The sequence below is a fragment of the Dermochelys coriacea genome, chromosome 15 (assembly GCF_009764565.3).
Source record: "Dermochelys coriacea isolate rDerCor1 chromosome 15, rDerCor1.pri.v4, whole genome shotgun sequence".
NCBI lineage: Eukaryota > Metazoa > Chordata > Testudines > Dermochelyidae > Dermochelys > Dermochelys coriacea.
The window spans coordinates 14410838-14433696 of record NC_050082.1 but is presented as its reverse complement, the minus strand read 5'-3'; the positions used below and the strand labels follow the sequence as shown (position 1 = coordinate 14433696).

The window sequence follows — 22859 nt, the reverse complement described above, 5'->3', positions numbered from 1 at the left end:
CTATTCAGGCCCCTATGGTGGGACTAAGACCTCTGTGGCAAAAACCCCAGGTGAGCAACTATGAAAGGAACTTTATTATCAGACAAGGCTAATATAGTCTGTGGGGCTACGATGGAGCTTAACTGCCTGGATCTGCACAAGAAGCCCCTGAAATACTTGTTATTGCCAGAGCTACCATCAAATTCTCAGAGACATTACAAACTATAGGATCAACTTCAGTAACATCATCACCCTGCCCAATTTAAAAGGGACTTGGGTCCTGGGTGATATTGAGGACTTTGCTTCTGAGAGGCAAAGCTCCCTTGACACAATAATTTCCTCCTTTATTAATAAATATATAACATATCAAATAAAATAAAACGTTATCTCACACTTGCAAATATTCCAATTATTTCTGTGTGGGAGCAAAACAATCATATCTAATTGCCATAATATGTGGTCATATATGTTGCTTCATTATTAGAGGTTAATTAGTTCAGTTCTGTATAGCATTTTGAAAATGTAAGACATTTGAAAATGTAATACTAAATATTATTCCTATTCAGCATTACATGCATTTGCTGGTCATGCTCATCAATGTGGAAAAGTTGATACTTATCTATCAGTTCAAAATTTTAAAATTAAAGCCCTAATCCTAAAATAATTATGCACATGCTCAATTTAAGCACTTAGTCCCATTTTGTTCAAGGGAATTACTCATGTGCTTAAAATTAAACACGTGTAAATGCTTGCAGGACTGGGGATGTAAATCCCAAACAACTTTCTCTTCCAATATAGTTCCAATAAATAAAATAAATCTTAAATTCCTATTGAGTCCTTGGGGCAAGGTCTATGTCTCTATTTCTGTCTTGGAGGATACAGAACACACTGGCAATGCTTAACAAATAAATAATGGTAATAATAAACGAATAACATACAGATTGCATTGTAAATTTTTCTGGTTTTGCATACAGCATGAAACTCATTTTTTAAAAAGAAAATCTCAACACATTTACAGGTTATATTCCCTATAATTCTTTTACAGACACAGTCTAGATCTCACTAGCAGACGGGAAAATAATCTTCACAAATGACTTTCTAATTGCTGAAAATCGGAGCGTGGGTAGCAATATTTAGATTGCCATAAACGAGTGATAGGATTCCGGCGTTGAATTCGGAGGTGTGGGTGGTAGGGGAGGGGGGGGGGGGGAAAGCCTGCGTCCTTTAATGGGAATTACAAAGCTCGTTGTCCCTCTCTCCCAGCGCTGCTGCTGCAACATTTATTGCAAAAGCAGGAAATTGCTTATTACTAAACTAGCTGGCAAGAGGGCAGGAGCTGATGTGTTATTGGCGCAGCACTTGCTTAGCTGTTGCCTTTCTCTCTCTCCTTCTCTTTCTTTTTGTTCTTCCCCCTCTCCCTCTCTCTTCCCCCCCTCCTCCTTTTCTTTTTTTTCTCCCCCCCCCTTTTTTTTTTCATTTTGGCTTCTATTCAAATGTGGGTCAGGGGTGAGCAGCTCCCAACGTCACAAGCTTGCAAGATGGCGCTGGGAGGAAGGCTGTGAGATGAGGAACAGGCTGGTATAGCCCGAGAGCCGAAGGGGAAGGGGGAGCAAAGCCGCTGCTACCCGTACAGTAAAACAGCAAACAGGTAACGAGACAAAGTGGCCGTGGAGGGCCCGGGGCTCCCTGCTCGGGGGCCGGACGCGGCACGCTCCAGCCCAGCTGCTGCCCGGGGCTCTCCGCCCAGCCCTGCTGCCCCATGCTCTTTATGTGCCCACTGCTCGGGTGCAATGGGGGGGCACGCACAGGGGCGTGGGGGGGGTGTCCCCTGCCTGGCAGCCGCCGCTCTCTTCCCCCCCCATGTGCTGCCCCTGCTGCATGGGAAGGGGGCGGGGAAGGGGGTGAATTTGGATGGCTCGCTGGATGGTAAATCGCTGCTATTTGGTGGCAGCGGCTGGAAACTTTTTCCTTCCTCCCCCCCCCCCCCGGTGCTCTGCCCCTTTTGCTCGATGCCTAGTGGTCGGGGGGAGGGGGCAGTGGGGAGATTGCGGCAGCTGCTGCCTGGAGGAGCCCGGGGGACCAGCAGTCCCCGGAGTCGCTAGCTGCCCTAGCCCCCTCCCCGCCCCCCTGCGTGGAGATCGCGGTTGAGCCATTCTTGGGCAGGGAGGGAGCAGGGCATTGGGGAGGGGGCGTGTTTTGCGTTTGCCTGTATTGTGCTGGGGGTTCCCATAATATCCCCCCCTCCACCTATTTCCACCCTCCTCTCCCCGGAGCGCTCAGCAGGGAGATCGAGATAGGGGTGGCAATCGCCGGCCACTGTTCTTCTTCTCATGCCGCTCTCTGGAGCCCGGAGGCCAGGTTTCCTCCCCATAAAGCTGACCCCTTTCCCCCAAACGCGCACCCCTACCGCTCAATGGGATCGCATTGAACTTTTGCCCCATCTCTTCCTCCCCACTGCCCTGAGATCAAGGAGGGACGGAGCCTCCGCTGCTGCTGTGTGTGTGTGTGTGTGTGGGGGGGGGGGGTCCTCCGGCTTTTGTTACCGACTGCACCGTCTCCAGTGCAGTGGACGGAGCAGAGGATACTACGCAGCCCCACTGTTTGGGGCTCGCTAGGACCCGGCTTCCCGGTGCGCGCCCCCCCGTCCCTTTAGTGTACGAGCTACCTGGGGAAAAGATTTAAAGCTTGGCCAAGCTGCCATTAAATCAGACCGGAGGGGAACATTTTATCTTCCACTGAGGGGGGCTTCTGCCCCCCCTTCAGCTGTATACCATACCCCCCCTCCCCTCGGTTCCAGAGCAAGAGCCGGCGGGATCCCCATGGCTAAGCCGTGAACTCTTTTTCTCAATGGGGGCTCTGAGGCTTACGTGGGCTCCCTCTTCCCAGATCAATATGAATTGTGAGAAGTGGGAGTAAATCCCCCCCCCCCCCAGCCGAATTCTGAATGAAAATCTCTCGCGCCCGGGAAATGACCACGCTCGGCAGCTGCTGCTGGGCGATCTCTGAGGCGCCCATTATGCTCGCTGCAGTTCGGTGCGGCTTGTAAACACCCAGTCCGAGTTGGTCGTGACCAGTGCGAGAGGGGAAAAGTCAATAATTTACTTCTGTTTGAACTTGTCCCCCGGAGAAGTGGGCATCTTGGCGAGGGGTGGAGGGTTTTCCAGCATGTCTGTTTATCCCTTTATCAGTGCTGCCAGCTGGGCGCTCTTATTTGGTCATTTCACAGCAGAGCTGGATACAGAGAATAGCTAGTCGGTTCGTCGCTAATGCGAGTAGAGAGCCTTTTATTTAGGCAGCTTTGAGTCTTTTGTGTACGCTATAATATACTCTGGGATTTTTATAACTTCTGCAAACTTTTTGCTAGGACACCTTGCAATTTAGAAACCGAACCAAACCGCTACCTCTTGTTACTGAGGGAGCTGTAACTTTGCATTCAGTGTCTGTGAGTGTAAGGGTGTATGGCTCTACATAAAATTAATGAATTATATATGAAACCAAGTATGTACCAGAGGGTTACTCAGATCCCACTGGATACTACTTAATTATGGAATATATTCATGCAAGAAGCAAAAAACCAATAAGAACATAATTTATTACAAAACTACTGTTTTTATCTTTTGATTGAAGGAAGCTTAAAATACTGCAAAATGCTCTTTGAATAATCTGGTGGAATTTATATACCAACTGAGGGAGATAACAATATGCTACCCCTGACCGTTTTCACTGAAAAAACATCCTGAACTTTGAACAAATATTTAATTTTTATGTTTAATAAATGCACTGTACATATAAATAGCACAGTCAGAATTTTTTGTGACTTAAAGCTATTGCTTATGCCACAGCAGTTCTGGAGAGGGAACCATAAATGGCTCCTTAGGATCATATCACAGCAGCTCTGCATGGAGAAAATGACATATGAAAGGAAAATTGACTTATTTCCACAACTGCAAGTGGCCTCTTTTTTGTGCCTTTTCATTAGCAATCTAATCCTAAAAGCATTAGGAGCAATTATTTGTGGTGGTGCCTGACATTCTAGGTCTAATTATTTAAATCAGTTTAACTCCTGATGGTTGACCCATTAGGTCAAATCTGGCTGCCCTTTGTTGTTATATTTATTAAAAAGAGAGAGAGAAGAAACAACTCCCATCCCCCCTCAAACTTGCCACCTGCCACTGGCATATCATTTTAGTTATAGGGGAGAACAGCATTAAGAATAAACTGCTGCTTACATTTGTTACTTTCCATTCAAATGTGGGGAGAAGACACCAATCATAAATGCCTTGTTCTCTGGGGTCTAAAATATATTGTTTGATCTAAGTATGGTGGGGCGCAAAAGGGAGCGAGTGTGAGCCTGTAGCACTTGTTCTCTTAGCGTATCCTCTCTATTCTGGGTGAAATGTAGAATAATACAAAATTATCTCTCCCCCCTCCCACCTTTAAAAACAACTGTCTTGCCAAAGATCTGGGAGAGATTTACATCTTTAATGCAATAACTCATGTTAGTATCCACATACGTTGCTGTGCAAAATGACTTATAGACATGTAGATAGTAATAAATATTGTAAGATGCTTGAAGCACTTTGCTATCATGTGCTGTGTTGTAGTGGCTGTACTGAATAGTTTGGCAGAGGCCAATGTGTGAAAGGATAAAGGGGGTGAGGAGGCATCAGTCCTGTAAGGTGCATGGCTCAATTTACTTTGATTAGCATCATGGTACTCTTTTAAGGGTAATCCATTTTGGTGTGGAATGGATTGAAAAGCCCCCCAAACCACTGAAATCCAAAAATACTGATCAGATTTGAAAATCCAAATTTTGACTAAAGGATGTTGCTGTGACTTCTTAGATTCCAGCATTTTTAAAACTTGTAGTGATAAACCTAAATTGTATATTACTAATTCTTCTGACCTTGTAGAAAATGGAATGTATAGCTCTGTTTTGATTCCCACCCATACTTCTGGCTAATAGGTATAGAGAAATAGGATAATGCTTTTTAGTGGATGCATAGTTGCTTTAGAATCAGAATTCCTCTTTGCATTGATTATGGTGTTTTGCACTGCCATCTAGTTTGATGGATGTATTGTGGCTTGATAGATAGGTACTGCTAGAAAGATGGTCTTCAGTTTTCCTACCACAGGACACCAAACTTTTGGTACACTAGTGAAATTGGACTTTATTGTAACTTAACAATTCATTGTACTCCAAAGCTGCTGCTGCATCTTGTGATTTAATGGCAGTCAACAATACTTGCCACAAAGTGAGTCCCTGGGTTTCAACACGGCAGCAGATATAGTCTCGGAGTGGGAGAAAATGGAATTGCATTTGCAGTGCAGCCATTACGTAGGCTGTACTGTGACAGGCAAAGCTCAGTGAGAAAGGGGACCATTTCAGCATCAGGGGACATGCCTACCCTGCTGGGCTTGGAGAAGAATTAACAGGGCTCAGCTGTGGAATTGCTTATAACACCAGAGTCCTGGCCCAACTACAAGCAGAAGAATATTTTTGAGAAAAATATTTGAAAAGCCTTCCCCCTTTGGGTTGTCAGTGATTGAAAATGACTGTATCACTGAGGCTGCTTAAGTGAGTTTACGATACTCTCCATTTCAGGGATAGTGCATTGCAATAGAGATTTGTCTCCTGCTCTGCAGCTTCTGTGCTAAAGCAACTATTTTAAGCTGCTGCAATGGTACATGTAGTAATTTTTTTCTTCTGCCTGCAGTAGTTCAAAATATTCTTTAAAGTTGCATTTTCCTGTTAAATTGGCCCATCAAACTTCCACCAGAATGCCAATTTGAAGACCAGAATATTTTCCCTGAAGAATGTGTGCGTTAGCAGCTAACTGTCAAAATTTGTAAGAGTTAGTCACTTTTTTTTAATTTGCAATTTTGTGGAAGGAGAATTCACCCTCCATTGCTAGTTGTTGGCAAAACAAGAAAGAAACAAAATAATGAAGTCATCATGAATGTGAAACTGATATAAAAGTGATGGTTACAATAGCTGTAGGGGAGAAAGACTATAACACTGCAATAATTGTACCTGCTTTAAGTGACAGGTGGGAGAAAACTTCGCTCCTTGTCGTCGGTGTTTGGATGGAGGCCCAGTGTTGGCCACAAACTGCAATCCAGGATTAATCCCCAGTGTTTTCTTTCTATATATCCAATTTCCTATTTTGTTAATAAGCACAGCCTACTATGCACTTGAAGTCAGCTGTTCTGGAGTGGAAGCAACGGGGTTTGTCATTATTGAAATGACAACCCTCGTGCCTTCCTAGACCCCATATTGTTTGAGGAGGAAGGGGTGGAGAGTGATCCTGGTAATTGCAGATCCCAGACAAGGGCTCTACTTGCAGATCTGAGTTATTGAAAAAGTTTGGAAAGCAGTGAGGAATCTGACTTACCCAAGCCTACATCTCTTCTATTTCAGGTTGCCTGATGGGTGTGTTGCAGGACTTAAAGGGACAGGGCTGCACTTACACAGTCACTAAAATTGTAACCTGAGAGTCGAAGGCCCAGTCTCTGCTAGCAAACAGATCTGTTGTAGAAGATGGTAGTCAGAAATGGAGCCACCTCAGCCAGTGCTGAAAGGGTTTCTATTGCTAGCATAGCTGGAACAAACTGTTCATCTCCATCACGGTTTCTTTTACAGTGTTGATGTTCTATCAGGCTCAACAGCCAGCATGATGGAGATACTGATCCATTCTGTATCCCTACTCTGACAATTCAGCTGGCGGTGAAAGCTGTTTACAGAAAAGCAGGAAGTCCACGTCTGAAAAACATTGTCATCAGTGGATCATTTTCCTAATACCACTGGACCCAAAACTGGGATGCATCATTATTCATTTTTTGCTTCCTTTGCAGAAAGCTTTCAGGTGTATTGATAGTGCTGTCCAAGAGCTAGGTGTGATTCCACCCATTAGCTAAAGCAGGTGTCGTCTGGCAGGACTAGGTTTTAAAAACTTTCCACTGTTGCCCTAGCTCATCCTCTGGCTGAGAGAGGTAGAAAGCATTGTACTTTAGCAGGCTGGCCTGAGGCATTATCTGTCCTTCAGTCTCTTGGGTAAAGGAAGAAGGGGTAACTTTCAATGATACATGAACTTATCAAACCAAAGCAGCTCTCCTTATATTTTAAGGCCAGAAGGGACCATTGTCATCATCTTGTCTGACCTCGTGTAGAACACGGGCCATAGAACTTTCCCAAAATAATTCCTAGAACAGATCTTTTAGGAAAAACATCCAATCTTGATTTAAAAATTGTCCGTGGTGGATTCATGGATACTAAGGACCATTCTGATCATCTAGTCTGACCTCCTGCACAGCGCAGGCCACAGAATCTCACCCACCCACTCCTACGAAAAACCTCACCTATGTCTGAGCTATTGAAGTCCTCAAATCGTGGTTTAAAGACTTCAAGGAGCAGAGAAGCCTCCCTCAAGTCACCCATGCCCCATGCTACAGAGGAAGGCGAAAAACCTCCAGGGCCTCTCCAATCTGCCCTGGAGGAGAATTCCTTCCCGACCCCAAATATGGTGATCAGCTAAACCCTGAGCATATGGGCAAGATTCACCAGCCAGATACTACAGAAAATTCTTTCCTGAGTAACTCGGATCCCATCCATCTAATATCCCATCTCGGGGGATTAGTCCTATTTACCCTGAATATTTAAAGATCAATTACTTACCAAAATCCCATTGTCCCATCATACCATCTCCTCCATAAACTTATCGAGTAGAATCTTAAAACCAGATAGATCTTTTGCCCCCACTGCTTCCCTTGGAAGGCTATTCCAAAACTTCACTCCTCTGATGGTTAGAAACCTTCATCTAACTTCAAGTCTAAACTTCCTGATGGCCAGTTTATACCCATTTGTTCTTGTGTCCACATTGGTGCTGAGCTGAAATAATTCCTCTCCCTCTCCTGTATTTATCCCTCTGATATATTTATAGAGAGCAATCATATCTCCCCTCAACCTTCGTTTAGTTAGGCTAAACAAGCCAAGCTCCTTAAGTCTCCTTTCATAAGACAAGTGTTCCATTCCTCGGATCATCCTAGTAGCCCTTCTCTGTACCTGCTCCAGTTTGAATTCATCCTTTTTAAACATGGGAGACCAGAACTGCACACAGTATTCTAGGTGAGGTCTCACCAGTGCCTTGTATAATGGTACTAAAACCTCCTTATCCCTACTGGAAATGCCTCTCCTGATGCATCCCAAAACCGCATTAGCTTTTTTCACAGCCATATCACATTGGCAGCTCATAGTCATCCTATGATCAACCAATACTCCAAGGTCCTTCTCCTCTTCCGTTACTTCTAATTGATGCATCTCCAACTTGTAACTAAAATTCTTGTTGTTAATCCCTAAATGCATAACCTTGCACTTCTCACTATTAAATTTCATCCTATTACTATTACTCCAGTTTACAAGGTCATCCAGATCCTCCTGTATAATATCCCGATCCTTCTCCGAATTGGCAATATCTCCCAGCTTTGTATCATCTGCAAACTTTATTAGCACACTCCCACTTTTTGTGCCAAGGTCAGTAATAAAAAGATTAAATAAGATTGGTCCCAAAACCGATCCCTGAGGAACTCCACTGGTAACCTCCCTCCAGCCTGACAGTTCTCCTTTCAGTAGGACCCGTTGCAGTCTCCCCTTTAACCAATTCCTTATCCACCTTTTGATGTACATATTGATCCCCATCTTCTCCAATTTAACTAATAATTCCCCATGTGGCACGGTATCAAATGCCTTACTGATATCTAGGTAAATTAGATCCACTGCATTTCCTTTATCTAAAAAATCTGTTTAGGTTGGTTTGGCACGATCTACCTTTTGTAAAACCATGTTGTATTTTGTCCCATTTACCATTGACTTCAATGTCCTTAACTAATTTCTCCTTCAAAAATTTTTTCAGGACCTTGCATACTACAGATGTCTGTCTAACTGGCCTGTAGTTACCCGGATCACTTTTTTTTTTTTTTTTCCTTTCTTAAAAACAGGACCTATATTAGCAATTCTCCAATCATTCGGTACTAGTCCTGAGTTTACAGATTCATTAAAAATTCTTGCTAATGGGCTTGCAATTTCAGGTGCCAATTCCTTTAATATTCTTGGATGAAGATTATCTGGGCCCCCCGATTTAGTTCCATTAAGCTGTTTGAGTTTCGCTTCTACCTCAGAGATGGTAATATCTACCTCCATATCCTCATTCCCATTTGTCATGCTACCATTATCCCTAAGATCCTCTTTAGCCTTATTAAAGACCGAGGCAAAGAATTTGTTTAGATATTGGGCCGTGCCTAGAGTATCTTTAACCTCCACTCCATCCTCAGTGTTTAGTGGCCCCACTTCTTCCTTCTTAGTTTTCTTCTTATTTATATGGCAATAGAACCTTTTACTATTCTCCACTATGGACAATTTTTAATTGTTCCAATGGTTAATTATCCTCATTGGGTGTGTGGTTTTGTTTTTTTTAAAAAACAAAACAAAACAAAAACTTGTCTTATTTACAGTCTGAATTAGTCTAGCTTCAGTTTCCAGCACTGGATTGTGTCAGACCTTCCTCTGCTAGATTGAAGAGCCCATTATTAAATATTTGTAGACTGTAATCCAGTCACCTATTAACTCCCTCTTTAGCTAAGTAGACTCAACAAGCTCAATCTGTCACTATAAGACATGTTTTCTAATACTTTAATCATCCTCATAGCTCTTCCTGGAACCCTCTCCAATTTATCAACACTCTTCTTGAATTTTGGACATCAGAACTGGACACAGTATTCCACCAGTGCCAAATACAGAGGTGAAAACCTCTCTGCTCCTACTCGAGATTCCCCTCTTTATGTATCCATGAATTTCATTAGCCCTTTTGGGCATAGCATTGCAGTGGGAGCTCATGTTCAGCTGATTATCCACCATGTTCCCCCCCATCTTATTCTGAGTGACTGCTTCCCTGGAGAAAGTTTCCCATCTTGTAAGTATGGCCTATGTTCTTTTGTTAGATACTCTTTACATGTAGCCATATTAAAATGCATAGTTTGGTTGTACCCAGTTTAGCAAGTGAACTACATCGCTCTGTCAGTGACTTGTCCTCTGCATTATTTACCACTCCCCTAATTTTTGATATCTTCAAACTTGCAGTGATGATTTTATTTTTTTTCCAGGTCTCGCACTCATGTTATACAGATGAGGGCCAAATATTGCTCACTGGGGAAACCTCCAGAAGCACCACCTCAATGGTGATTCCCTGTTTAGTTATTTTAAGATTGATCAGATAGCCAGTTTTTAATCCACTTAACATGTGCCATGTTAATTTTATCTTTCTAGTTTTTTAATCAAAATGTTGTGCTATACCAAATGCCTTTCAGAAGTCTAAGTATATTACATAAACACTATTACCTTTTATCAACCAAACTTGTAATCTCATTTAAAAAAAAATAAAGTTAATTTGATGGGCTCTGTTTTCCACAAGCCCATGTGGCATTAACAATATTATCACCCCTTTAATTCTTAATTAATCTAGTCCCATATCAGCTTCTCCACTATCTTGCCCAGGGTCAATGTCTGACTGAAAGACCTATAATTACTCACATCATCCAGTTTACCTTTCTTAAATATTGTCACATTAGCTTTCCTCCAGTCTTTTGAAATTTCCCAGTATTCCACAATTTACTGAAAATCAAACATTAACAGTCCAGCAAGCTCCTCAGGCAGCTCTTCTAAAATTCTTAGATGCAAATTATCTGAATCTGCTGATTTAAAGATGTCTAACTTCAGTAGCTGCTGTTTGTGGCATTGCAGCTATGTGGATCCCAGGATATGAGACACATGGTGGGGGAGGTAATATCTTTTATTGGACCAACTTCTGTTGGTAAAAGAGAAGGTTCTGTCTCCTTAGTGGTGGCTGTTTAATGTCCTGAGATACTAGTGCAATGGAAAGAGTGTCATCCGATGATATGACTACATTATCTCCTCCTCTTCCCCCCCCCCCCCCATGCAGAAGAGAAATACTTATTGAAACCTTCTGCCTTTTCTGCATTATAATTCTATAGTGTCCACCAGTGGACAATACCATTGCTTGGAATCTTTTTGTTTCTAATATACTTCTTATCCTTAACTCTGCTGGCCATAGACTTCTCCTTGTTTTCCCTTTGCTTTTACAACTCTGGGTTTTAAAAGTGATGTATGATATGGTAGCTATTGGAAATGCTGCATCACAGAAGTTAACTTACTATGCTGCTTGACATTTTTGCAAGTCCCGCTCACTCCTAAATTGCCTTCACCTAGGTATGCAGAAAATTCTTACTCATGAAATGTATGTTTGTAGCTTTTCTTTTTTATTTTAAATAAACATTCATTGTGCATGGATCCAGTCTTCAATGTGCCACAAGAAGATACTGTCATACAGGACTAAAACCATCATGCTTATTTTAGTTTTTCCACGTGCTGTCAATATGCCACTGGCCCGTCTGAGTTTTGTCTGACCCTGTGAAACCTTTCCTTCTGTCCAATAAAGAGTTCAGAGCAGTGTTTGTGGGGAATTTTTTGAATTAAACTTTTTGAGTCTCTGGGGGAAAAAAAACCTGTTCTCCATTTTCGGAGGCAATCGAAAGCTCTTGATACTCTTATATTGCTGACCCGACACAACCTAGTTTTCAAAGAAAAAAATCTATAAGTGTTTTGGGGCAGGGACCATGCCTACCAGTGTTTGTATGACACAGAGAATTTATCCATTAACTTCCCCCATACACATTTTCAGAGCTGTGCTCGTACATTTAAATCTTGACCTGTGGGTGATGGCCTGAAAAGGTTTCCTTTCGTCGGAGACGGCCAGTTGTGTTGTAGCTTTGTGAGGTTCCTAGGCTGTCGTCCGCTTAGGACTAGTTTGAAAGTAATTTAACTTGTGACCTGAAATCCAGTTATACCCAAGTTTCCCAAAGCTGAAAGCTTCTTAAAACTGCTGAGTTGGCATAAGAACTGGTCTGACATTGTTCATTTAAAAAGGGGGGAAAATCTTGTTCTGCCCTGAGTTGGTGCATATACAAGCCACTGGTGCATGCATGTCAGCTCTTCTGGATGGTCTTGATTGGGACTGGGGAGATCTGGGTTTGGTTTGTGGCTCTGTCACATACTTCCTGTGTGACCTAGGGCAAGTCACTTAATTTCTCTCTGCCTCAGTTCCCTATCTGTAAAATGGGGATGATGTCCGTTGTCTATTTAGCTCTCAGCCCTCTGGAGGAGGGACTGTATTTTAATGTATCTTTTCATGATGGAACTCTGACCTCAGTTGGGGACCTCTAGGAGCCACTATAATACAAATAATAATCCTAAAAAAACCTCTAAACTATTGATGCATCCTAAAGGGCTGAGTCAATGATGTTATGCAAAACATGCTTTGGGTGAAGAATTTGATATCCAGCCTCTTGCAAGTTGCGCTTGTTAGGCTTTGTTGTATGGTTATTAAATCAGTGTTGCAAAATATCATGAACATTTACCATCCAGAATATCAAATCTACTTAACCTTACCACAATAATGAAAATATGAATGCGATTTTTGTTTCCCTGTGGTGAATAGCTCTTTGGAAAGACTCTCTTGCACCACCACCTCCTTCCTGGAAATGTCCCCGAATAATTTGAAAGCAGTCATCTGTCCCTCTTTAACCTCTGCTAGGAGTGGCTTCTTCTCTTGTGTTTGTTTTCCCCTCTTGGGTTACGTGGTCCAGTGCCAGTGTACAGCGTGACTCAACAGCCTTAGAGATTCTTGGAAAAGCACTTCCGTTTGCTCTAGGCCAAAATTGTATTGGCAGCAAACTGACTCTACTGTTTACAAGTTGGCAGCATTCTTAAGCGAACTCCAAGAAGAACAGTTTAATGCATGTTGCCCTCTACATCCATCCGAGTTGCGGAGGTGTTTGAAAATACTGGTTATAATGGGTGGGACTGCTTGAAAAGGAAAGGGCATGGTCTAATGCAGAGTTTCCCAAACTGTGGTCTGTGGACCACTTGATAGTGGTTAGTAGACAGCTGGCTGGCCACTTGGTGCTGGCACTCGTCATTTCCAGTTATTAAATGTCAGCAGCTGCTGTAGTTGCCATAGTGCTGTTACTCAGTCACCAGTTAGAGGCAAGGTGGTCCATGCTTGGAAGGCTACAAGGGGATCTCCTTGTTAACTTGGAGTACGCAGTGGGGAAAGAGTCTGAGAATCCATGGTTTAGTGGCTAAAACAAAGGCTTGGCTGTAATGATTCTTTTGCCACTGACTGGCTGTGTAATTTTGGGAAAGTCATTTACCCCCTCTGTACCTCTGTTTCTCCATCTGTATAATGGGCATGATATTTGAAAGATGGGCTAGATGACCTCCTGGGCTTTTTCCTTTATGTTTTATGAATGGAAAGGAGTAAAAGCTGCTGCCATTGTCTAATTTCTTTTGGTGAAAACTGCCTAATTTCAGGCTTAACGCTTCTGGTTCAGTTGCCCATATCTACAAGGAGAGCTGGTTGTTAAGAAAAAGCAGTTTGAACTTGCAGTACTACTGCAGTGGGAAGCAGTTTGTTAAACGGAAAGCTGTTTCAACAGTGTGGCCAGCTACTGTAGGCTGTGGGAAAAGGAGTGTGTGTGTGTGTGTGTGTGTGTGTGTGTATGTGTATATAAGCTTTACATTAAAACAGTGGTGGTTACAGGTTGGAAGTGGTAGAATACTTATCCTTGTATAGCATTTTCATCCAAAGATCTCAAAGTGCTTTATAAACAGTTAAGCCTCAACTGTCAGATTGATGGTGCTAACTCCTCTGTCCCTGCATTTCCAGATCTGAAATATGGCAATGCTGTGATTTCCGCCCCCCCACCCCACCCCAGGTCACACCATCAATGCGTGTGATGGTAGAGCATCAATGGTAGACCAAGAATAGAACCCAGGGCTTTAACCACACATCCATATTTCCTCCCCACGTAGAGCAAACTAAACTGAAAAACTTAACCAATCTTTTGTGACTCCTTTCCCTTCTCGGAATCTGGGGGATTCAGATGAGTGGGATCTGTATCTGACCCATATGTGAGTAGGGTTTTGTGAAACACAAACTCATCCAACAGAATCCTGAGAAACCAAATCCACCCATGATTTTTCCCCCCACCCCCTCTAATGGCAGGGAAACCAGCTGCATCCCTGGTAGAGCCTGGTACACCTTACTGATGGCAGTGTACTAAATCAGCCCAGCACATCCAGTAGTATGTGTCAGAGGCTTCATCTCACTCCCCCCACCCCCACCCCCGCTCTCAGTGAACTGGTTAGACAAGAGAGAAGGGACAGGAGTCCAGATAAGTCCAAGCCAGTTTACTGATGTGTAGTTGTTCTGACATTATTCAAAATATTTGCTGACTCGCCTTTGTCTCCTCACTGATAATACATAGACCCATGCTTGTCTGTCTCTCTGAAACTGCTTGATCTGCACCCGCTCTCCTCTCCCTGCTCTTCTACAAAACCTCTTGAAGCAATAGCAATGCACGTGCCTGTTTGAGGTTGAGAGGAAAGCTGCCTTATTTCAATAGGTTTGGACTGTCGAAGTGGTGAGTAAGAGGGTATCTTACAGCCCTAGGGCTGTAGATTGATTGGCTGAGGTCACGTTTTTGTAAGTGAGAAGGTAACAGCTGTCCTTTGGCATGCAGCAATTCAGGGGAAGTTTCAGAAAGTTGTCCCCCCCCCCCCCCAATAAGAATTGCTACGTGCTGTGCCATGTTATTGCCCCACCCCCACGCTGAGCTGCGCCTCACGAGGTGGGGGAGGAGTGATTCGTGTGTTGGCCGGGAGCTCGTATGTTGGCAGTAGGAGAGAGAACCCCATCTCTGCTAAATTTAGTCTAAATTATTGGAAACTAATTGGGCATGTTTGTGCTAGAAAAATTTCAGTTCCCACTCTTAAATCTTCCAGAAGGAGGGAATGCCAAGGTCTGAAGGGTATCCTGGCATTGCACTGACTTCAGTGTTGTGCCATATAGATACTTCTGTAAGCCCATACTTTGCAGATTTATTTTATTTTATTTTTACTTAGTCAGGGTTTGAATGTTAAACAAGTGGTAATATGAACACACGACTTTTGCAGTAAAATAAATAAATCAATTAGTGCAAATTAATTGTTGGTTAGAACTAAATGTTCAGTGGAAAAAGCCCCTATGAGCATATGATAGTGTAGAGTTGCTCTTTGCACCAAAAATTAGACTTAATGCTACAAATGGACACAGAGCACTTTGCAGCTGATGGTCTGGTTTTTGAGTACATTCTACCTTCCTGGCCTAAGGAGCTTGCAATCCAAAGGCTCAGATAGGTGCAAGACAGATAACTGATTGGGGTCAGACTCTGCAAACGTTTGGGCACTTCTCTGGAAGTCAGTGTGACTCTACTGGAGTAAGGGCTTGCACAGTCCAGTCCAAGGAGTGGGGACATTGTAGCTGTTTGAACAAAAGAGAACTGCTGGTGGATTATTACTATTATTTGTGTGATTTTTATGTAAAGGGTTCTTGGCAAAGACCTGGTTCTCATATGGGTGAATGCTTTGTACACTACCAAGGCAAAAGTCTAGTGGACTTTTCCGACTTTGTAACTGACACTTGGTGCGGTCCAGTCTTTTTGGGCCAAGAGCTGAAAATACTATTTCAAAATGGTCCCTGGGTCACAGTTTGGGACAGCTTCTCTGTCATGTTCTGCTCCCTGTGCCCTGTAAAGGGAATGGAAACCACTTGCAAGTCTCCTGCTGGAGATTCTCTCAAAATGTGGAGGAGCCTCAAACAGGTGTGGAGCCGCCATAGTCCCTAGTGCAGGAAGTGAGGAGGGGCATGTGTCTGGAGCACATTTTAACCCACATTGCGGCTGGGGCAGAGCATTGGAGAGTCTTCACTGGGTGTGGGGTCTCAGCTTCTCTTACTTCAGTCCCCACTCTCCTGCTTTGGGCCTGGGCTGCCCTTTATCTGGGAGGGGAACTATTCTTTGCTAGTTCCTATGCTCAGACAGAGGCAGCTGAGTTCAGACCTGCTCTCCTCCTTCCTCCCAGAGCCTAGCTGGGAAGCAGATGGTAGAGCCAGCGCCACTCTTCTCCCTCCCCTGTACTGCAGCAGGAGGAGCTGCGACCGGAAAGAGGTGTCCATTTTGACATTACAGCTGCTCGTGAGGCTGCAGAGGAAGTAGTGGGGGCAGTTTGAGAAGCGGCACCCTTTACCTCCTCTCTCTAGCAATGGGACTGGTTCAAACGTTGCAGGGGACCGTCTGGGGAAGGCATGTTTGAGTCCTAACCCTATGCATGTTTTCTTCTTCGACAGTCGGCCTCAGGCCACAGTGTAGAGGTTTGAGATAAGACATGATTCCTCCAGCTGGACACACATTTCAGGGTTTTGTCCGAGTGCCCATTATCACAATGTCGGAGTGCCTTCCATGTAAAATAGATTGGCACGAGTGATTCCCAGTAAGTCTCTGGCTCTTCTTGTCAGTCTTTATTTTTTAAAAAAGAAAACCCTAAAACCTCCTGAATAGGTTTGTTAGTCAATGAATTACCAAAAATCCTTCTCTCTCTGATGGGCCAGCAGACCCAGAAGATTTTTTGGACTTACTCTGAAAACTAGCTTATTTCAAGGACATGCAACACTTACTTGACATAATATAAAAGAGAGACACGGTAATCGCTCTTCTGTTGGGGTGAGAGAGACAAGCTTGCAAGCTTGTGTCTCTCTCACCAACAGAAGTTGATCCAATAAAAGATATAATCTCACCCATGTTGTCTCTCCAGTATCCTGGGACCATCACAGCTACAACAACACCACACACGATAATGCGAAAAGCGTTGGATGAGAACATAAAACCTTCATTTGAAGGGCAGGGAAATGGACAACTTATTATCTTCTGCTAATCAATCACCTAGGTAAACTTTTTAAATCAAACATTATCACTTTGGTGTATCAGATAAAAACCACCTTTTTAAAAAATGGTACTTTACAGTAACTCCTCACTGAACGTTGTAGTTATGTTCCTGAAAAGTGCAACTTTAAGTGAAACAATGTTAAACTAATCCAATTTTCCCATAAGATTTAATGTAAATGCAGGGGGTTAGGTTCCAAGGAAATTTTTTTGGGGCAGACAAAAGGCATTGTATACTGTACAGTACTGTACTGTGGTTGGGAGGTGCCCCTGGCTTACCCCACACAAGCACAGCCAGTTGCAGGCAAGGATGCTAGGAAGCACCTTCTACAGCAGCAGCGGCAGCTTCCCCCCAGAAGAATAGGCGCTGACTTTGCTGGGGGATGCTCCAGGCCTGCCTTTTCCCATCCCTGCTCCGCTCCAGGCCCACCTCTTCCCACCCCCACTCCACCTCCTCTCCAGAGCACACCCGGTCCCCGTTCTTTTCCCTCCCAGTGCTTTCTTGCTGCTGGCTGTTTGGCGGCGCTTAAGACTTTCTGGGAGGAAGGGGGAGGAGTGGAGATGCAGTGCTTCCCTGCTCCTCCCCTTCCTTCCCAGAAAGTCCTATGTGTCTTTGTGTCAATGGGACAGCTGTTTGGCAGCAGGGGAAGCACTGGGAGGAGGAGGAGGAGGCGGCGGCGGCGGCGAAGAGGAACTTGTGCAATGCTCCCTTGTAAAGTTGCTGCTCTTCCACAGAGTCTTACAAGCAGTGGACAGAGCAGGCAGCCAAACGATGTTATAAGGGAGCACTGTACAACTTTAAACGAGCATGCTCCCTAATGGAGCAGCAACGTAACTTCGAAACAACATTAAGCGGGAAGACGTTAAGTTTGGAGTTACTGTACTTGTTTTAAGAATGGCTTTCTAATGGGACCTGATTCTGCCAGGCACCAGAGTCAACAGAATTGGAGCTGTCCCTAATAGAACAACTCTTCACTATGCAGTAATTAGTAAAATGGAGACTCTCTCACATAGTAATTTCTAATTCACTGGTATTTTGAGTGAACAATCTCTCCCTCAAAAGCAGAATCTACAATGGACAATGACACAAAAGTGTCACTTTATTTTAGAACCGTTTGGTAATGAACATCAGTTCTGTTTTGGGTGGTAGGCAGCTTTAGGATTTGAGTAAGTTGGTTCCTAAAAGTCTCTGTATTGTTTCCCTTCTTTTGTTCTAGGAATTGACAGAATGAAGTCAGCTACCTTGTTGATCCAGTTCTATCAAAATAAATATAAATATTGAACCAGCACAGTAGTGCGGTGTAACATGCACTGTTTTGAAATTTTTTTTCTATCCCATTCATAAAAAGCTTAGCTTAGCTTTGTAGTGGATGGAGATGGGATTTAAGTTCTGATGCTTGAGTGACTGAGGTGCGTTGGGAGGAGAATTTTAATGGTCAAATAATTTGCAATCCTCTGAACCCAGTTCTCTTACGGCAGTCCTCGTAATTGACCTGTCTCTTTTATTAAACAATTTGGTGCATGACTTAACTCTTTTACTATACCAGTTCTTAAATTCCAGTTGACCATTTGATCTCCATGCTGACTTCCCCTTTTAGTCCATGTCTTTTTAAAATCAAGTTTTGCCTTTCTTCCTAAGCCCACGGACTCTGCATGTTCCTGTTTCCAACTCTGCCTTCGTGTCTGTCCTACTTTCTCCTATGCACCTTCCCATTCTTAGCACCATGCTCATTCCTGGCTGTTTTCTTGTTTTCTCTCCTCCACTCAGATTTGCATTGGGTCTCATGCTGCACTTTATATGGAGCAGCTAGCCATCTAATACGTACTGAACTACTCCATGAAGTGTTGCATTTGTAACAGTCCCCTACAATGCTTTGTGTGCCACACTTGCTTGTGCCTATAGACTGTTGGCTGTTTGTTTTTGAACTGCTCTGTGTACACTGGGCCTGTAAGAATACCTGACCACCGTTCAAATGGAGCTTGTGAGGGATGTCCGTTTGCTGCTGCTTCTGCTTTTCTTACCTATTAGGAAAGCAGGAGAGCTTGATGTTGGCGCATATGTGTCATTCTTGCTGGATGCCAGTGGTTAAACTGAAGCCTTCAGTTGGACATTTCGTGCTTTTTCTTGTTCTTAAAAACATCCAGCCTACCCACAAGGTGCCATCTGTGTGTTCCTGGACTGGCCTCCTCAGGGCTATCCAGGGCCTAGTGATTATCTCTTTTTGGGGGAACCTGTGACTGTGGGCCAGATCCTGTAACATGCTGTATGCCCTCAAATGCCACTGACATCAGTCAGTTGAAGGTGCTCAGTATCTTGCAGCAATTACTTAGCTTGTAAGCCCCTGGGGGCCGGGACCACCATCTTGTTCTCTGTTCATACAGCGCCTAGTATGCTGGCATCCTGGACCATGACAAGGGCCCCAGAGGCTTTGGTGGGACAAATAATAAATACTTAGGCCTAATCTCAGCAACCCACAGACCACATCAGCTCTTCACTTGGCCATGGAACCGAAGAGGAAGGCAATGTACAGTCCACTTCTCTTTCCCTCCCGGGGCAGTATTGGGACCCATATTAAATGATAAGGCCCCATCTATAACACCAGACAAGAGCCTCCCTGTAGGGATAACTACAAAATATGAGAAGAAAAAATTGAGCCTTAAGTTCGCTTTTGCAATTTAAAAACTGTCTGAATTTCATAAATTTTGCATGAAAATAGGCAAACACCCAGCATCATAGAACTGGAAGGGATCTCGAGAGGTCATCTTGTCCAGTCCCCTGCACTCAAGGCAGGACTAAGTATTATCTAGAGCATCCCTGTCAGGTGTTTGTCCAACGTGCTCTTAAAAATCCCCAATGATGGAGATTCCACAACCTCCCTAGGCAATTTATTCCAGTGCTTAACCAGTCTGACTATAAGGAAGCTTTTCCTAATGTCCAATCTAAACTGCCCTTGGTGCAATTTAAGCCCATTGCTTCTTATCCTATCCTCAGAGGTTAAGAAGAGCAAATGTTCTCCCTCTTCCTTGTAACAACGTTTTATGTACTTGAAAACTGTTATGTCCCCTCTGTCTTCTCTTCTCTAGACTAAACAAACCCAATTTTTTTTCAGTCTTCCCTCATAGGTGGTGATTTCTAGATCTTTAATCTTTTTTTGCTCTTCTCTGTCCATATCTTTCCTGAAATGTGGTGCTCAGAACTGGACACAATACTCCAGCTGAGGTTTAATCAGCACAGAGTAGAGCTGAATTAATTCTCGTGTCTTGTTTGACTATACTCCTGCTAATACATCCCAGAATGATGTTTGTGTGTGTGTGTTTTTTTTTTTTTTTTTTTTTTGCAACAGTGTTACACTGACTCATATTTATCTTGTGATCCACTATGACCCCCCAGATCCCTTCCTGTAGTACTGCTTCCTAGGCAGTCATTTCCCATTTTGTATGTGTGCAACTGATTGCTCCTTCCTAAATGGGGTACTTTGCATTTGTCCTTATTGAATTTCATCCTATTTACTTCAGACCATTTCTCCAGTTTGTCCAGATTATTTTGAATTTTAATCCTGTCCTCCAAAGCACTTGCAACCCCTCCCATCTTGGGATTGTCCACAAACTTTGTAAGTGTACTCTCTCTGCCCTTATCTAAATCATTAATGAAGATATTGAACAGAACCAATCCCTGCGGAACCCCACTCGTGATGCCCTGCCAGCATGACTGTGAACCACTGATAACTACTCTCCGGGAATGATTTTTCAACCAGTTATGCACCCGCCTCATAATAACTCCATCTAGGTTGTATTTCCTGATTTTTGTTTGAGAAGGTCATGCAAGACCGTATCAGAAGCCTTACTAAAGTCAAAATATACCACATATACAGCTTCCCCCCTATTCACAAGGCTTGTTACCCTGTCAAAGAAAGCTATCAGGTTGTGATATGAAGTGCATAAAATGAAAGTTGGCATGTACAGTTATTCAGTATGTCAATCTCTTGCTGGTTGAAATAAAATATGAATTTTCTATACCCTTCTAGCTGTGCAGTGATGCAATGAAAGTTAGAGGTTTCTACTGCCAGGAAAGATGGGGCAAGACATCTGCTCCCCTGTAGAAAAGACCATGAAGCTGCAGCCAAATCGCAACTGGAAAGTGAGAATGATGGTGATTAGCAACCACGATGGGCAGATATCTAACCATGTGAAAGCTGACATCTAGTACTGGGACACTTGTCTCTGGGGAGAGTTATGGTGTCTGTAGCGTTCTTCTCTTTTAGGCACAGAGAGCTTGTCGCCAAATAAAAGTTGTTTCCGTTTTAATCTTTGCATAACTTAGCACAACAGCAGCCTGCCGCAGCAAGCCAGCTAGAGCGCTCCGTTCCAAAATGAAGGATGAGCTTTGGCCCCTGACACCACAGCCTGGTGTAACAACCACTATCCACAAAGCGGTGAGGAAGAGAGAGTTAATTCTAACGTGATATGTTGAGAAGCTCTTTCTAAAGGCCTAAGCTCCTTTCAAACGCTAGGGTTTCAAGTGCCTAGATGCATGGAGTCAATGCCTATTAGGAAAAGAGCATAAAATTGGTGCGTGTGTGTGTTTGTTTTTCTGGTCAAGGTGTCCTCCTGCCACTGTTTGGGATGGGGATTACACTGAATCCTCTTTCGTCAATTGGTGTGTCTATGCTGGAGCTGGAGGTGTAATTGCCAGCTCTGACTGAGCTAGCACGGTGAGAAGAAAAATATAGCTGTGGCTGCACAGAGAGGGGCTAGCCTCCTGAGGACAGGACTGAGGTCTTGGATGGTATTCTGTTGGGATGGCTAGCCCGTCCTGCCATGGCTACACTTCTGTGTTTAGCACCCTAGCTTGATCAGAGCAAGCATGGCATGTCTACCTGGGCTGGAAATTGCCCTTCCAGCTCCAGCATAGATATACCCTGTAGCTCCATTCTATGCTCTGTTTAAAATAGAACAAATGCAGGCCAACAGAGAGCTGGATGAGGGGGAAATGCGGGGATCACAAGTATCACTGCAGGTCGTGCAAGTAACCTGGTGAAGACAGCTACTGAGGGCTTTGGCGTGGCCACTTTCACAGACAGCTGCACTCCACCCAGTGTGGGTGCTACCTAGCATTTAGCAGATGTAGTTTCATATTGATTTTTGGGTGGAACTGATTTTATAGAGCTATTTAATGGAATTGATTCTTTTTATAATTTTTTTTTCTCAGTATCTACAAGTTTGCAGGTGTACAAACATACCCCAGCAGTCCCTACTCTGTCCTGTCCTTTACACTCTCCCTCCAAAAAAAAGTGTCCAAATCTAGAACGCCTCCTTTTGACTTGATTTGATATGTGAACTGCAATAAATTCAACATGATGAAATCCCAGTGGTGGGTATAACCACAAAGTGGTGTTCCATTAAGCCAGTGACTGTTGGGAATGTTTGTTGTGGTTGTGTCTGAAGTGAGGGGAGGGCTCCCTTTAGCTTAAAGTAGGCAGATATTTTTAATTCTTCCTGGCTCATGAATGAGAGAGAGAGAATCCAGAAATCACCTAAGATGTGTAGGATTGTGCAGTCTCTCCCTTTGTAAGTGACCAGGTAGCAAGGATGATGATACTCCACGTACTGTCTTTCACGCTCTGTCCCCAACATGCAGATTGTATTAAGAATATTTTTTGACTATAGAAATATTGCAAGACAGTGGAAATATTTCCAGGTTTCTTTGTTTACTGTTTGCAGCCTTATTTTTGTAGTATGTTGGTAATCTTACAATACCGAATACCACGGTTTTGGTGTGGAATTTGGTTGTGCTTGTTAGATAGACTCTTGATTGGGTGGCATAACTACCAGCCTACTACCCTGCTAACAACTGGGTGTTAATATGCAAGAAGAGAGCTGATCTCTAGCCAGGACCCAAATCATGCAGGGCTTCGGTAATTAAAAGCACCACCTGGAATTACACTTGGTAACTAAGTGGAAGCCACCACAGAACCCAGATGTCCTATGTGATT

The 22859-nt window shown here is 43.6% G+C and overlaps 1 protein-coding gene across 5 annotated transcripts in view; it reads left to right on the top strand.

Annotated features, from left to right (window-relative positions):
* The first annotated feature begins 1238 nt into the window (after positions 1-1238).
* Positions 1239-22859, top strand: part of HIC2 (HIC ZBTB transcriptional repressor 2) — a 103224-nt gene continuing 81603 nt past the window's right edge. For 2 of the 5 annotated variants that reach the window (XM_043497804.1, XM_043497803.1), the window contains exon 1: positions 1279-1627. The gene's annotated coding sequence lies outside the window, so the exon portion shown is untranslated. Of the gene's footprint in view, positions 1628-22859 lie in introns of all 5 variants that reach the window. The other 3 variants (XM_038373258.2, XM_038373256.2, XM_038373257.2) reach the window with 3 other exon arrangements.